The sequence below is a fragment of the Oncorhynchus kisutch genome, linkage group LG20 (genome assembly GCF_002021735.2).
Source record: "Oncorhynchus kisutch isolate 150728-3 linkage group LG20, Okis_V2, whole genome shotgun sequence".
NCBI classification, from domain to species: domain Eukaryota; kingdom Metazoa; phylum Chordata; class Actinopteri; order Salmoniformes; family Salmonidae; genus Oncorhynchus; species Oncorhynchus kisutch.
Window position 1 is genome coordinate 41,497,363 of NC_034193.2, and position 17,418 is coordinate 41,514,780.

Genomic DNA, 17,418 nt, shown 5'->3' on the forward strand with positions numbered 1-17,418 from the left:
TCTTCTATTTTAAGGGTTTATGACAGACTCGGGGTGAAAGCATTAATACAACAAGCCCCAAAAAACTACAGGCTATTACTCCATTATTTAACAGTACTGCATGTCAGCAGCATGAAACATTAGCGAATTGACTGGAAACTGGGTGGTATATGCACCTTGTGGTTTGAGGAGAACACTTAAATTTTTGTCAAGACAGAGATGAGTGGCTGAGACGCTTGCGGACAAGGCAGAGATGAGTGGCCGAGACGCTTGCGGACAAGGCAGAGATGAGTGGCCGAGACGCTTGCGGACAAGGCAGAGATGAGTGGCCGAGACGCTTGCGGACAAGGCAGAGATGAGTGGCCGAGAAGCTCGCGGACAAGGCAGAGATGAGTGGCCGAGACGCTTGCGGACAAGGCAGAGATGAGTGACCGAGACGCTCGCGGACAAGGCAGAGATGAGTTGCCGAGACGCTCGCGGACAAGGCAGAGATGAGTGGCCGAGACGCTCGCGGACAAGGCAGAGATGAGTGGCCGAGACGCTCGCGGACAAAGCAGAGATGAGTGGCGGAGACGCTCGCGGACAAGGCAGAGATGAGTGGCCGAGACGCTCGCGGACAAGGCAGAGATGAGTGGCCGAGACGCTCGCGGACAAGGCAGAGATGAGTGGCCGAGACGCTCGCGGACAAGGCAGAGATGAGTGGCCGAGACGCTCGCGGACAAGGCAGAGATGAGTGGCCGAGACGCTTGCGGACAAGGCAGAGATGAGTGGCCGAGAAGCTCGCGGACAAGGCAGAGATGAGTGGCCGAGACGCTTGCGGACAAGGCAGAGATGAGTGGCTGCGACCGAGGCGCGCATGGACGCATCAATTCAGGTGACAGGCCTAATGACCAGTGGCGACCTGTCATTCAGGGCAGGTGGGGCTTGAGCCCCACATAAAAATATATATATAATATATATTTTTTTGTCACATATCAGTTTGCAAACAATGTAAAAAAATATATATATATACATGTATATATATTATTGAGTTAATAAAGCCGCGTATCAACATGGTCTCTTTTATTTTCTTGAGTAAGGCTGCTCCAAAATGCAGATGTTTCAGCCTAGCTCAATGCTTTCTGTGGTGGACAAAATTTGCCAACGAAGGACCATCGTTCCTGTTCAAGTGATCACAGTACAACAAGGTGAGTCCAAAAATGTATTGTATGCTGCTGCATAAATTATGTAATATGCCAATAAGATATGTATACTGTAGCTAAGAAAGTAATACTAAGTCTATGTTGTGTAGTAAGCTGTTAGTAGCCCATGTGCCTCACCCGAATAATTTGGTCTATTATCACCTCTTCATTTCACCTACTGTTCTGACTTGGTGGTGCACATGTAGCCTATAACCTGTTTCAGAGAAATGTAATCATTAAATATTGTAAGAACTTCTATTGTCTGCCTATATGCCCCCTTTATTTATCCTACAGTTCTGACTTAGTATACAGGGAGAACACTGTAAGAATGGCCCATGTTCTGAATTCTGTTGCTGTACATTAGTTATACAAATAGTTATATCGACTACGTCTGTCCTAGCTCGCTCATTAATGTCTTAATCGAAATTACGGATTGGCTCTTATCAACTTGTTGTCCCCTTATGCCAGTGGTCACCAACCTTTTCTGAGTCAAGATCACTTTCAAGTCAAAAAGCAAGCTGAGATCCACTCCTCAGATGTATATATTTTTTTTACATTAAACCTCACACATACAGTTTTGTAGGAATGAGGTTAGGGCTGTAGGCCTAATACATTATCACAGCATATTGGCTGTATGATTGGGCTGCCAATATTGTTAATCAGACCATATTATATTTCAAAACTCGAGCTTTGATAACAAAATAGATCAGTTGGTTTAGCACTTATGAGTAGTGATGGGCATTCCGGCTCTTTTCAGTGAGCCAGCTCGTTCGGCTCAGGTTAACAAAAAGAGTCGGCTATTTTGGCTCCCAAACGGCTCTTTAAAAAAATAGATTAAATAATGATGTAGTAATAACGGCTTACTGTACCTCTCCACTGATCTCCACAGTGACCCGCTCAAAGGGTTCCAGATAATGCTGTAGTAATAACCTCTTACTGTACCTCTCCACTGATCTCCACAGTGACCTGCTCAAAGGGTTCCAGATAATGCTGTAGTAATAACTTCTTACTGTACCTCTCCACTGATCTCCACAGTGACCTGCTCAAAGGGTTCCAGATAATGATGTAGTAATAACTGCTTACTGTACCTCTCCACTGATCTCCACAGTGACCTGCTCAAAGGGTTCCAGATAATGATGTAGTAATAACTGCTTACTGTACCTCTCCACTGATCTCCACAGTGACCTGCTCAAAGGGTTCCAGATAATGCTGTAGTAATAACTTCTTACTGTACCTCTCCACTGATCTCCACAGTGACCTGCTCAAAGGGTTCCAGATAATGATGTAGTAATAACTTCTTACTGTACCTCTCTCCACTGATCTCCACAGTGACCTGCTCAAAGGGTTCCAGATAATGCTGTAGTAATAACTTCTTACTGTACCTCTCCACTGATCTCCACAGTGACCTGCTCAAAGGGTTCCAGATAATGCTGTAGTAATAACTTCTTACTGTACCTCTCCACTGATCTCCACAGTGACCTGCTCAAAGGGTTCCAGATAATGATGTAGTAATAACTTCTTACTGTACCTCTCCACTGATCTCCACAGTGACCTGCTCAAAGGGTTCCAGATAATGATGTAGTAATAACTTCTTACTGTACCTCTCCACTGATCTCCACAGTGACCTGCTCAAAGGGTTCCAGATAATGATGTAGTAATAACTTCTTACTGTACCTCTCCACTGATCTCCACAGTGACCTGCTCAAAGGGTTCCAGGACTCTGCACACCTCCTCCACCACCTCCCATTCCTCTCAGGTCAGAGCATCAACAGGTGCATTGACATATCCGATTGGGCAATGCAGTAGGTGCACACGATTTAGTCACAGATTTTCCGATTTAGTTACCTACGTCATTGCCCAATCGGATAGCTCAAATCACCGTGGCTACAGAGCTTCCATGACCCTGGCCACAGCCAAGTTTAATAGGCTGCTAGCCAATGTAAGATTTAGTAACTTTTAAAATCATGACCACAGAGAGACTGTCAACGAATACAGCAAAGAGCTGCTGTTTGTCTCATGTTAACACTTTGCTTATCCGGTGCGCAGGACTTTTGAATCAAGTGCACCTACCAGCAACAGCTCAACACAATTTTTTAAAAGGAGCGCAAGCCTTTATTGTTACGTTGGCTTTTCTACAGAAATATTTGGTGATCGACTAGGAATGCCCTGAATATCAACCAGTCGATCTGGATCGACCTGTTAGTGACCACTGCCTTATGCCATAGTTTGTACATCTTTATTTTCAGTAGAAACCACATTTGTTTAAGCAAGTCAGCCATATCAGCTATGTTTTTTTAAATGGCAGTAAATGAGGCCGAAGGAACTGTTTGGCTGCCAGACAATGCTCCTTTGATTACCAAGTGTAGCAGTGGTAAGTTGTTGGGACAGCTTTATGTATGCCCTAACAGTTTGTCACCATTATAGTGCAATGAATGAATGTATTGTTTAGTGTTGTGTTGGGTTTACCCCACCAAGATTTACATGCTAAAATCACCACTGAAGCTGAGCCATTTGCTTGTGCTCTGCTGCACAATGCTGTCTTATCTGACTAAGATCATAACATGGTGTTTAGTGCTTAAACCTCGTCAAATATAAGATGACAGATTATTTAAACAAATGTATAATGTTCCTTGAATATTGTCGGAGTTTGGAGTCACCAAAAATAGCTAGAAGCACTCTCATGTCTCTTAGTCCGTTGAGCAGAGCCAGAGATACTTTTGAGGAGATGAGAGAACTCCATTAGAATCGTATTAATGCCCATTGTGTACGTTGCCCATGCTATTTCTAACATAGAATGCGGGGATTGGTTAGAGGCGACCCAAAGACCACTAATGTTGTTTGGTTGTTATTTTGTGATGTCATGGCATTTTTTATGAAGGAAATACTGTGACTTGAAAAGTATACACACTATATGTGTGAAGTGTCCATTCGAATCGTTGTATGGAAAATTATGAAAGTGTTTTTGTTAAGAGAGGGATGTGATCTTAGAAACTATAGGAGGAAATTGTTTCTATAACTTTGTACAAGTAAGTAGTCACCGCCCCCTGAGTGAGGTCAGAGAGTGTGTCAGCCTGGTGGAACCGCCCCTTTTGAACAAACTGTATAATATGATGGGTTAAGAATTAACATATCAGACCAGAAAGGCATCGAGCTGCAGCTCACGTCCAAAAGTGGTTTGAACTCTGAAATCTCAACACGAGGTAAAGACGATAGTCACCTCCCGGACAATCACTGGTATGGCTGATTAGCTGTCCTAAGTAAAGTATCTACAAAAGCGAATTTAAGTGAGACCCTTCTACTACTCTTCTCAAATCACCGTAGTACGCTACTCTCATCACCCCACTGAGAACCATCGACACGGCTGGATAGCATATCTTCAAAGAATCATCTTCCAGAGCGAGTGGAAGTAGTGAGCTCTGTAGTTCCGTGAAGGACTACACGACCAGTCGCCGGGCGACGGCCGAGGAGAGCAACAGTAGGAGACGGGTGGGGACCCCTTTAGGACAATCGGAGCCTTACAAGCGTGCCGCAAAAAGGCTAAACACCCTTTCCAAGAAGGACTGGTTCTGACAGAAATGCACAAAGAACACTGACATTTACACGTAAATACATTCATGATTTCTTACTCCAAACGAGTGGCGGTTTGTGTGCGAAGTATATGATTACTGTAAGAGTAGTTTCTAAATGTACCAAAGTCTTTTGTCTCTGTCTCTCTCTCACCCTCTCCATGTCTTTTGTAACAAGTTGTGCAAGTCCATATTGTGTAAGTCCGCTAGGGAATTGTTTCAAATTCAGGCCTGGGCAAAGGCCAGGCCGCGGAATCATGCTCAGATCACATAAAGAATTTGCGTTAGTACAGTTTTGAAATGCGTATTTGTTATTCAAATTAAAAGCCCAATGAATACTCATCTTTGTGTAATTATTTAACTCCGGCCTCCCGGGTGGCGCAGTGGTTAAGGGTGCTGTACTGCAGCCCCAGCTGTGCCACCAGAGACTCTGGGTTTGCGCCCAGGCTCTGTCGTAACCAGCCGCGACCGGGAGGTCCGTGGGGCGATGCACAATTGGCCCAGCGTCGTCCGGGTTAGGGAGGGTTTGGCCGGTAGGGATGTCCTCGTCTCGGCACATTGGTGCGGCTGGCTTCTGGGTTGGATGCGCGCTGTGTTAAGAAGCAGTGCGGCTTGGTTGGGTTGTGTATTGGAGGACGCATGACTTTCAACCTTCCTTTCTCCTGAGCCCGTATGGGACTTGTAGCGATGAGACAATATAGTAGCTACTAAAACAATTGGATACCATGAAATTGGGGAGAAAAAAGGGATACAAAAATGAATTATTATTATTTAACTCCCTGTCACGTTCCTTTATTATGTCTTGTGTTAGTTTGGTCAGGGCGTGAGTTGGGGTGGGTAGTCTGTTCTTTTTTTCTATGTAGTATTTATGTGTTTGGCCTGGTATGGTTCTCAATCAGAGGCAGTTGTCGTTCGTTGTCTCTGATTGAGAACCATACTTAGACAGCCTGTTTTTCCCACTTGAGTTGTGGGTGATTTGTTTTCTGTGTCTTCACCATACAGAACTGTTTTGTTTTCGTTTCTGTCTTTCACTTTGTTATTTTGTATTTTCGTGTTCAGTGTCTTTTCACTAAACATGACGAACACTTGGCACATTGGTCCGATCTGTCATACTCCTCGTCAGAGGAGGCTTTACACTCCCACCGCTTGTGGGACATTTATTTTCAAGGCATGTATAAATAACAACTGCACAAGGTGAGACAGTGATTGACAGACTGACACACACACGTCACAATTACAAATAGTAGCAAGCTAGAAATTGTTTTAAAAAATTAGTTTTTCAAAGAAAAGGAAAGTAGACAATGAATGCAGGGTGTTCCAGCAAGAGTGGAGATCGAAATATTTATTTATTCACAGTGGACATCATGGCCCTCATGAATGAACTGAATTCCAGACTACAAGGGAAGGGCCTGTTTGCACATCAGATGTACAGCCTTGTCAAAGCCTTCAAAGGAAAATTACTCCTCCTGACCTGTGAAGTAGAAGCCACTACTAGTCTGTTCCCTATCAGATGACTACCGGGAGAAGTATACATCACTGCTGCGTGCTTTGAATGGTGAGTTTTCTAATTGTTTTGAGGACTTCAAAGTGTTGGAAAATTACATGCTGTTGGTTTCCTCTCCTTTGAACTTCAAAGTGGATAACGCTCCCACTGACCTGCAACTTGAGCTTATCAATCTTCACTTTGATGCAGTAATTAGTGAACTATTCAAAACATGTCTATGGTTAGTTCTCAGACTGTCTCAGCTGTCTAGCAATCTTTTTGCCAATTTAGTGAAGCTAGTTAGCTAACAGCAAGCTGACAATATTGAAATTTTCATGTTAGGTATGCTTAGCTAGCCAGTCTAATAGAGATCAATAATATTAATGGGTGGTTAAATTGTGTATTGTTCTGTATTTTGTTGTAGGTGGTACAGAATCTGATTCCACCAACATGAGCTTCCAACCCCTAGCTTTGCACAAGGGGAAGGTAAGTTGAACAAAAGGTGAGTGTCCACCCCAAAATTCTAGCATGTCATGATGACAGAGACCTGTCTCAATCAAAGAGTGAGAAGACTTGAAAGACACGATGGTGGCGCACATATTGTTGGATTACTTTATGCACCTGGACACGGACATTGTGAGACGCCGGTTTCCCTGAATCAAAGACGGCATCGCTAAGGTTGGTTGAAAATTCTCTGTGCTACACCAAACAGTACCTATCCTATAACACCCAGTAATGGATACCAAAAATCTTTGGTTAAATCACATGATCTGGTGCAACAATCTGTAGCTAAGAGAATTGGGGATCAGCAGATGGAGAGAAATTGCAATTCCAAAGAAACATACAGTAAGTTCAGGGAATACTTGTAAAGCTGTGGGAGGACAGTTGTCATGATCAAACTGCCATTCAGCTCCTCGTGAGTCATTAGCTTGAAATCCAGAATGTCTAATCCCCCGAAGGAAACAGCTCACTGGATACAGTTATGCTACAGTTACACACACAGGCAAAGGAATTCTGTTTTTGTATCTAGAATCCACTCCAGGAAGAAGCCCAGGCACCACACGGTATCGTCTATAAGTGTCACGCCCTGACCTTAGAGCCTTTTTATTTCTCTATTTGGAAAGGTCAGGGTGTGATTTGGGTGGGCATTCTAGTTTTCTATTTCTTTGTTGGCAGGCTAGGGTTCCCAATCAGAGGCAGCAGTCTATCGTTGTCTCTGATTGGGAATCATACTTAGGCAGCCTGTTTTCCACCCTATTTTGCGGGATCTTGTCTTTGTATAGCTGCTGTTTAGCGCTACAGAGCTTTACGTTCGTTTTATATTTTGCTGTTTTTTGGTGTTCATTTAATAAAGTACGATGAACACTTTCCACGCTGCGCTTTGGTCTCGCTCATTCAACGACGTACGTAACAATAAGACAAAAACAAATACTCTATTGTACAGTTTGAACAACAGTTGAACCGTGCCACCGTAACATCAACATTAGGGTAGACTAGTTGAACATGCATACATGTGCACAGGAACAGAGATTACATTTAAACCAATATCTAGACTAATAGAATGAAATATTGCGGAACCCTCAACCTTTGCAGTAACCAGACCATACAAATTTGCCTAGGTAGGTAGGTAGGCAGGCAGACAGTATCTACCTACAGCCATGTCTATCAGGCATGCTTCGGCAAATATTTTTTTATTGTAAAACCAGCTGTAGTTTTAGAGATGTACAACAGGAAATGGTTGTATAGTTGTTTTTCCTCACTGTTTGCTAGTAAACTTAGGTAGTTTGCTGGATATTGTTATTTACATCTTTTGGAATCCTATCTTGCATCATGCCTATAATTCTGTGATATTAAAATGCATCCATGGTCATAATCATAACTAATGTCAACCCTCATCAATTATGTTACATAGCTAGCTAGTAAAATGATTTACAGTTGCTGATGTTACACATGTTACACAAGGAAAAATTGTGAAGTGTGGCGCATAACATGTTAGCAGGTGCCAGGCTAAATAGCTAGCCAACTCCAGTCATGTGCTGACGTTTGCTGTTAAACCTAATTTTAGGTGGCTGGTTGTAATGTTGTAGCTTGCTGTTTAGTAGCTAGCCATATCTACAATTTAAAAGAGAGGTTTTACAATCGAGATACAAAAGGGCTCCGATTTGTAGAAACTATTCTATTTTCAGTCATAGATATGTTTACCTACCTAACTAGCTACATAATTAGACCCCCCCACTGTAACACAGTAGTAGCTATGTTAGCCAGCAATACACAATATTTGTTTCAGTAGATAAACTAAAGTTAGCTAGCTAGCTAGGATGCTTGTAGGAAAAATAACGTAATTTGCGTCTGATCAGTTCTTTCATTTTTTCCCAAAGGATTGTTGTTAGTGTCCACCTTGTTGTTAGTGTACCCCTTTCAAATTGAATTGAGAAGGTTTTTGGGAAAGCCGTTCCATCTATCAATCAATCAAATGTATTATAAAGCCCTTCTTACATCAGCTGATGTCACAAAGTGCTGTACAGAAACCCAGCCTAAAATCCCAAACAGCAAGTAATGCAGGTGTAGAAGCACGGTGGTTAGGAAAAATTCCTTAGAAAGGCCAGAACCTAGTAAGAAACTTAGAGAGGAACCAGGCTATGAGGGGTGGCCAGTCCTCTTCTGGCTGTGCCAGGTGGAGATTATAACAGAACATGGCCAAGATGTTCAAATGTTCATAGATGACCAGCAGAGTCAAATAATAATTATCACAGTGGTTGTTGAGGGTGCAACAGGTCAGCACCTCAGGAGTAAATGTCAGTTGGCTTTTCATAGCCGATCATTCAGAGTATCTCTACCGCTCCTGCTGTCTCTAGAGTTGAAAACAGCAGGTCTGGGACAGGTCAGGGTTTCATAGCCACAGGCAGAACAGTTGAAACTGGAGCAGCAGCACGGCCAGGTGGACTGGGGACAGCAAGAAGTCATCAGGCCAGGTAGTCCTGATACATGGTCCTAGGGCTCAGGTCGTGTGTGTGTGTGTGTGTGTGTGTGTGTGTGTGTGTGTGTGTGTGTGTGTGTGTGTGTGTGTGTGTGTGTGTGTGTGTGTGTGTGTGTGTGTGTGGTGTGTGTGTGTGTGTGTGTGTGTGTGTGTGAGTGAGAGACTTAAATTCACATAGGGCCAAACAGGCAGGATATAACCCCACTCACTTTGCCAAAGCACAGCCCCCACACCACTAGAGGGACATTCTTCAATTACCATCCTGAGACAAGGCCAAGTATAGCCCACGAAGATCTCCCCCACGGCACAACCCAAGGGGGGGCTCCAAACAGGACAGGAAGATCACGTCAGTGACTCAACCCACTGAAGTGACGCACCCCTCCTAGGGATGGCATGGAAGAGCACCAGTAAGCTAGTGACTCAGCCCCTGTAATAGGGTTAGAGGCAGAGAATCCCAGTGGATAGAGGGGAACTGGCCAGGCAGAGACAGCAAGGGCGGTTCATTGCTCCAATGCCTTTCCGTTCACCTTCACACTCCTGGGCCAGACTACACTCAATCATAGGACCTACTGAAGAGATGAGTCTTCAATAAAGACTTAAAGGTTGAGACCGAGTCTACATCTCTCACATGGATAGGCAGACCATTCCATATTAATGCAGCTTTATAGGAGAAAGCCTTGCCTCCAGCTGTTTGCTTAGAAATTCTAGGGACAGTAAGGAGGCCTGCATCTTGTGACCGTAGTGTACGTGTAGGTATGTACGGCAGGACCAAATCGGAAAGATAGGTAGGAGCAAGCCCATGTAATTTATTTATTTTTTATTTCACCTTTATTTAACCAGGTAGGCAAGTTGAGAACAAGTTCTCATTTACAATTGCGACCTGGCCAAGATAAAGCAAAGCAGTTCGACACAACAACACAGAGTTACACATGAAGTAAAACAAACATACAGTAAATAATGCAATAGAAAAATAAGTCTATATACAATGTGAGCAAATGAGGTGAGATAAGGGAGGTAAAGGCAAAATAAAGGCCATGGTGGCGAAGTAAATACAATATAGAAAGTAAAACACTGGAACGGTAGATTTGCAGTGGAAGAATGTGCAAAGTAGAAATAATGGGGTGCAAAGGAGCAAAATAAATAAATAAATACAGTAGAGGGAGAGTTAGTTGTTTGGGCTAAATTATACATGGGCTATGTACAGGTGCAGTAATCTGTGAGCTGCTCTGACAGCTGGTGCTTAAAGCTAGTGAGGGAGACAAGTGTTTCCAGTTTCAGAGATTTTTGTAGTTCGTTCCAGTCATTGGAAGCAGAGAACTGGAAGGAGAGGCAGCCAAAGGAGGAATTGGTTTTGGGGGTGACCAGAGAGATATACCTGCTGGAGCGCGTGCTACAGGTGGGTGCTGCTATGGTGACCAGTGAGCTGAGATAAGGTGGGACTTTACCTAGCAGAGACTTGTAGATGACCTGGAACCAGTGGGTTTGGCGACGAGTAAGAAGCGAGGGCCAGCCAACGAGAGCGTAGAGGTCGCAGTGGTGGGTAGTATATGGGGCTTTGGTGACAAAACAGATGGCACTGTGATAGACTGCATCCAATAGGTTGAGTAGGGATTTTGGAGGTATTTGTAGTTGTCCACATATTCTAAGTCAGAAAGTAATGCTTTGTAGGTTAACAGTAAAACCTTTAAATCAGCCCTTGCCTTAACAGGAAGCCAGTGTAGAGAGGCCAGCACTGGAGTAATATGATCAAATTTTTTGGTTTAGTCAAGATTGTAGCAGCCGTGTTTAGCACTAACTGAAGTTTGGTTTCTGTTTCCTGTGTAACATCAATGCTACACATGCTTTTGTCACTTCTAGGTTAGACTATTGCATTGCTCTACTTTCCGGCTACCCAGATAAAGCACAAAATAAACTTCAGTGTGCCAAACATACCCTCGTAAAACTGATTGTGTGAGAAGGAGACAACGATGAAGCGCCGACTCTGGACCATGACGAAAACCTGAAACTGCTCCTGGACAGAGGCAGGAAGCTCAATATCAAGCTGAATCCGGAGAAGCTGCAGCTCAGGCTTAAGTAAGTGCCCTACACTGGCCACCTGCTAACATCGGAGGGGTTGAAAGTGGACCCAGGAAAAGTGACAGCCATCTAACAGATGCTTAGGCCTACAGATGTACAGGGGGTGCAGCGCTTCCTGGCCATGGTAAACTACCTAGCCAAGTTCTGTAGGCACGCCACGGAGCTCTGCGAACCACTGTGACATCTAATACACAAGGACTCACTGTGGGAGTGGTCAGAGAGACATGAGCAGGCTTTCAATGAAATCAGGGATACCATTGCACAGGCCCTTGTGCTGAAATACTACAACCCAACAGAGCAGCTTGTACTACAGTGTGATGCTTCAGAGAGTGGGTTAGGAGCAGCCTTGATGCAAGGAGGACAACCAATAGCATATGCCAGCAGAGCCCTGACAGAGACTGAAAAAGGGTATGCACAGATAGAGAAGGAGCTGCTTGCAGTGGTGTTTGGCACGGAGAGGCTCCACCAATTCACATATGGACAAACTGTGGAAGTGCAGTCAGATCACAAGACCTCTAGAGCGCATCATGACAAAGCCTCTCCTCAGCGCACCAAAAAGACTACAACGCATGCTCATGAGACTCCAAAACTACGAGGTCAGTCTCCGATACGTTCCGGGAAAACATGTGTTGCTGGCCGACACCCTGAGCAGGGAGTACCTCACAGAGCAAGACAACAGAGGCCCTGGGGAGGTCCAAGTGGAATCAATCAGTATGATACACTACCTCCCTGTGTCAAGCGAGAGACTAAAGCACATCCAGAGAGCCACTAAGCTGGACCGGGAGCTCCAGACACTGAAACATGTGATCCTGCAAGGGTGGCCTGAAGTGAAAGGACATGTACCCTTGGAAGTAGCCATGTACAGTGCCTTGCGAAAGTATTCAGCCCCCTTGAACTTTGGGACCTTTTGCCACATTTCAGGCTTCAAACATAAAGATATAAAACTTTATTTTTTTGTGAAGAATCAACAACAAGTGGGACACAATCATGAAGTGGAACGACATTTATTGGATATTTCAAACTTTTTTAACAAATCAAAAACTGAAATATTGGGCGTGCAAAATTATTCAGCCCTTTTACTTTCAGTGCAGCAAACTCTCTCCAGAAGTTCAGTGAGGATCTCTGAATGATCCAATGTTGACCTAAATGACTAATGATGATAAATACAATCCACCTGTGTGTAATCAAGTCTCCGTATAAATGCACCTGCACTGTGATAGTCTCAGAGGTCCGTTAAAAGCGCAGAGAGCATCATCAAATCAAATCAAATCAAATTTATTTATATAGCCCTTCGTACATCAGCTGATATCTCAAAGTGCTGTACAGAAACCCAGCCTAAAACCCCAAACAGCAAGCAATGCAGGTGTAGAAGCATGGTGGCTAGGAAAAACTCACTAGAAAGGCCAATACCTAGGAAGAAACCTAGAGAGGAACCAGGCTATGTGGGGTGGCCAGTCCTCTTCTGGCTGTGCCAGGTGGAGATTATAACAGAACATGGCCAAGATGTTCAAATGTTCATAAATGACCAGCATGGTCGAATAATAATAAGGCAGAACAGTTGAAACTGGAGCAGCAGCACAGTCAGGTGGAAGTTGAAACTGGAGCAGCAGCATGGCCAGGTGGACTGGGGACAGCAAGGAGTCATCATGTCAGGTAGTCCTGGGGCATGGTCCTAGGGCTCAGGTCAGTTGAAACTGGAACAGCAGCATGGCCAGGTGGACTGGGGACAGCAAGGAGTCATCATGTCAGGTAGTCCTGGGGCATGGTCCTAGGGCTCAGGTCCTCCGAGAGAGAGAAAGAAAGAGAATTAGAGAACGCACACTTAGATTCACACAGGACACCGAATAGGACAGGAGAAGTACTCCAGATATAACAAACTGACCCCAGCCCCCCGACACATAAACTACTGCAGCCTAAATACTGGAGGCTGAGACAGGAGGGGTCAGGAGACACTGTGGCCCCATCCGAGGACACCCCCGGACAGGGCCAAACAGGAAGGATATAACCCCACCCACTTTGCCAAAGCACAGCCCCCACACCACTAGAGGGATATCTTCAACCACCAACTTACCATCCTGAGACAAGGCTGAGTATAGCCCACAAAGATCTCCGCCACGGCACAACCCAAGGGGGGGGCGCCAACCCAGACAGGATGACCACAACAGTGAATCAACCCACTCAGGTGACGCACCCCCTCCAGGGACGGCATGAGAGAGCCCCAGCAAGCCAGTGACTCAGCCCCTGTAATAGGGTTAGAGGCAGAGAATCCCAGTGGAAAGAAGGGAACCGGCCAGGCAGAGACAGCAAGGGCGGTTCGTTGCTCCAGAGCCTTTCCGTTCACCTTCCCACTCCTGGGCCAGACTACACTCAATCATATGACCCACTGAAGAGATGAGTCTTCAGTAAAGACTTAAAGGTTGAGACCGAGTTTGCGTCTCTGACATGGGTAGGCAGACCGTTCCATAAAAATGGAGCTCTATAGGAGAAAGCCCTGCCTCCAGCTGTTTGCTTAGAAATTCTAGGGACAATTAGGAGGCCTGCGTCTTGTGACCGTAGCGTACGTCTAGGTATGTACGGCAGGACCAAATCAGAGAGATAGGTAGGAGCAAGCCCATGTAATGCTTTGTAGGTTAGCAGTAAAACCTTGAAATCAGCCCTTGCTTTGACAGGAAGCCAGTGTAGAGAGGCTAGCACTGGAGTAATATGATCAAATTTTTTGGTTCTAGTCAGGATTCTAGCAGCCGTATTTAGCACTAACTGAAGTTTATTTAGTGCTTTATCCGGGTAGCCGGAAAATAGAGCATTGCAGTAGTCTAACCTAGAAGTGACAAAAGCATGGATTAATTTTTCTGCATCGTTTTTGGACAGAAAGTTTCTGATTTTTGCAATGTTACGTAGATGGAAAAAAGCTGTCCTCGAAATGGTCTTGATATGTTCTTCAAAAGAGAGATCAGGGTCCAGAGTAACGCCGAGGTCCTTCACAGTTTTATTTGAGACGACTGTACAACCATTAAGATTAATTGTCAGATTCAACAGAAGATCTCTTTGTTTCTTGGGACCTAGAACAAGCATCTCTGTTTTGTCCGAGTTTAATAGTAGAAAGTTTGCAGCCATCCACTTCCTTATGTCTGAAACACATGCTTCTAGCGAGGGCAATTTTGGGGCTTCACCATGTTTCATTGAAATGTACAGCTGTGTGTCATCCGCATAGCAGTGAAAGTTTACATTATGTTTTTGAATAACATCCCCAAGAGGTAAAATATATAGTGAAAACAATAGTGGTCCTAAAACGGAACCTTGAGGAACACCGAAATTTACAGTTGATTTGTCAGAGGACAAACCATTCACAGAGACAAACTGATATCTTTCCGACAGATAAGATCTAAACCAGGCCAGAACATGTCCGTGTAGACCAATTTGGGTTTCCAATCTCTCCAAAAGAATGTGGTGATCGATGGTATCAAAAGCAGCACTAAGGTCTAGGAGCACGAGGACAGATGCAGAGCCTCGGTCCGATGCCATTAAAATGTCATTTACCACCTTCACAAGTGCCGTCTCAGTGCTATGATGGGGTCTAAAACCAGACTGAAGCATTTCGTATACATTGTTTGTCTTCAGGAAGGCAGTGAGTTGCTGCGCAACAGCCTTCTCTAAAATTTTTGAGAGGAATGGAAGATACGATATAAGGCCGATAGTTTTTTATATTTTCTGGGTCAAGGTTTGGCTTTTTCAAGAGAGGCTTTATTACTGCCACTTTTAGTGAGTTTGGTACACATCCAGTGGATAGACAGCCGTTTATTATGTTCAACATAGGAGGGCCAAGCACATCATGAAGAACAAGGAACACACCAGGCAGGTCCGAGATACTGTTGTGAAGAATTTTAAAGCCGGATTTGGATACAAAAAGATTTCCCAAGCTTTAAACATCCCAAGGAGCACTGTGCAAGCGATAATATTGAAATGGAAGGAGTATCAGACCACTGCAAATCTACCAAGACCTGGCCGTCCCTCTAAACTTTCAGCTCATACAAGGAGAAGACTGATCAGAGATGCAGCCAAGAGGCCCATGATCACTCTGGATGAACTGCAGAGATCTACAGCTGAGGTGGCAGACTCTGTCCATAGGACAACAATCAGTCGTATATTGCACAAATCTGGCCTTTATGGAAGAGTGGCAAGAAGAAAGCCATTTCTTAAAGATATCCATAAAAAGTGTTGTTTAAAGTTTGCCACAAGCCACCTGGGAGACACACCAAACATGTGGAAGAAGGTGCTCTGGTCAGATGAAACCAAAATTGAACTTTTTGGCAACAATGCAAAATGTTATGTTTGGTGTAAAAGCAACACAGCGCATCACCCTGAACACACCATCCCCACTGTCAAACATGGTGGTGGCAGCATCATGGTTTGGGCCTGCTTTTCTTCAGCAGGGACAGGGAAGATGGTTAAAATTGATGGGAAGATGGATGGAGCCAAATACAGGACCATTCTGGAAGAAAACCTGATGGAGTCTGCAAAAGACCTGAGACTGGGACGGAGATTTGCCTTCCAACAAGACAATGATCCAAAACATAAAGCAAAATCTACAATGGAATGGTTCAAAAATAAACATATCCAGGTGTTAGAATGGCCAAGTTAAAGTCCAGACCTGAATCCAATCGAGAATCTGTGGAAAGAACTGAAAACTGCTGTTCACAAATGCTCTCCATCCAACCTCACTGAGCTCGAGCTGTTTTGCAAGGAGGAATGGGAAAACATTTCAGTCTCTCGATGTGCAAAACTGATAGAGACATACCCCAAGCGACTTACAGCTGTAATCGCAGCAAAAGGTGGCGCTACAAAGTATTAACTTAAGAGGGCTGAATAATTTTGCACGCCTAATTTTTCCGTTTTTGATTTGTTAAAAAAGTTTGAAATATCCAATAAATGTCGTTCCACTTCATGATTGTGTCCCACTTGTTGTTGATTCTTCACCAAAAAATATAGTTTTATATCTTTATGTTTGAAGCCTGAAATGTGGCAAAAGGTCGCAAAGTTCAAGGGGGCCGAATACTTTCGCAAGGCACTGTATTTTCACAACAGATATGAGCTGAGTGTGCAAAATTGAGTTATCTTCAGTCGTTGTGCCTACTGCCCACAGGTCAGAAATAATGCAGAGAATCCATTCTTCACACATAGGAACAGAGGGAAGAGCTTGCGGGTGTGTCTACGAGGCCAGGCATGAATGCACAGCTGAGAACAAACATGGCACAATGTAGCACCTGCACTGCATGGGGTATGAAGTAGCAGAAAAAAACATTGAGGCCACAAGAAGCACCAAAGCGTCCCTGGGAAAAAATAGGGACTGACCTGTTCTAGTTCAACGTTAGAGACTACATGGTCACAGTTGAGTATCTCTCCAACTTCTGAGAAGTGGACCATTTGGAGAACACACAGTCGAAAACGGTCATTCGAAAACTGAAGGCACACTTTGCACGCTATGGGATACCCGACATCCTTTACTCAGACAATGGTCCCCAATACTCTTCAGACGAGTTCCGAAATTTCAGCAAGGCTTGGGACTTTACACATGAAACATCGTCCCCAGGATACCCGCAAAGTAATGGGAAAGTGGACTCGGCAGTGAAAACAGCCAAAAGACTGATGGCAAAAAAGCAAAGAGAGCAGGTGCTGTCCCGTACCTGGCCCTGCAGAAACAGCCAAAGTACTACGACACCTCTGCTAAGGATCTCACAGAGATGCAACGAGATGACAGGGTGAGAGTTCAGCCACTCACTGGACAGAAACAGTGGTGGCAGAGGGCCACAGTAGTCAGACCTGTGGAGCAAAGGTCCTACGAGGTGAAGACTGAACAGGGACAAGACTTCAGGAGGAACAGGCGACACCTGAGGAAGAGCAGAGAAATAGGAGAGGATTTCCCCACTGTTGAGGAGCCTGGCACAGAGCCGGTAAACAGAGCACCAGCTGACGCCCAGCAGGGTGCTGAACACAACCTAGAGGCGGACGCTGCACCTCAACAAGAAGATCCAAACATCTCAGGTCAAGCAACTCCTGATGTAATCAACACTACCCACACAAGGTCTGGTAGCGCCATCCGAAGACCTATACACCTGAATGAATTTGTGTGAAGGTAAAAAATAATAATAATTAATGGCC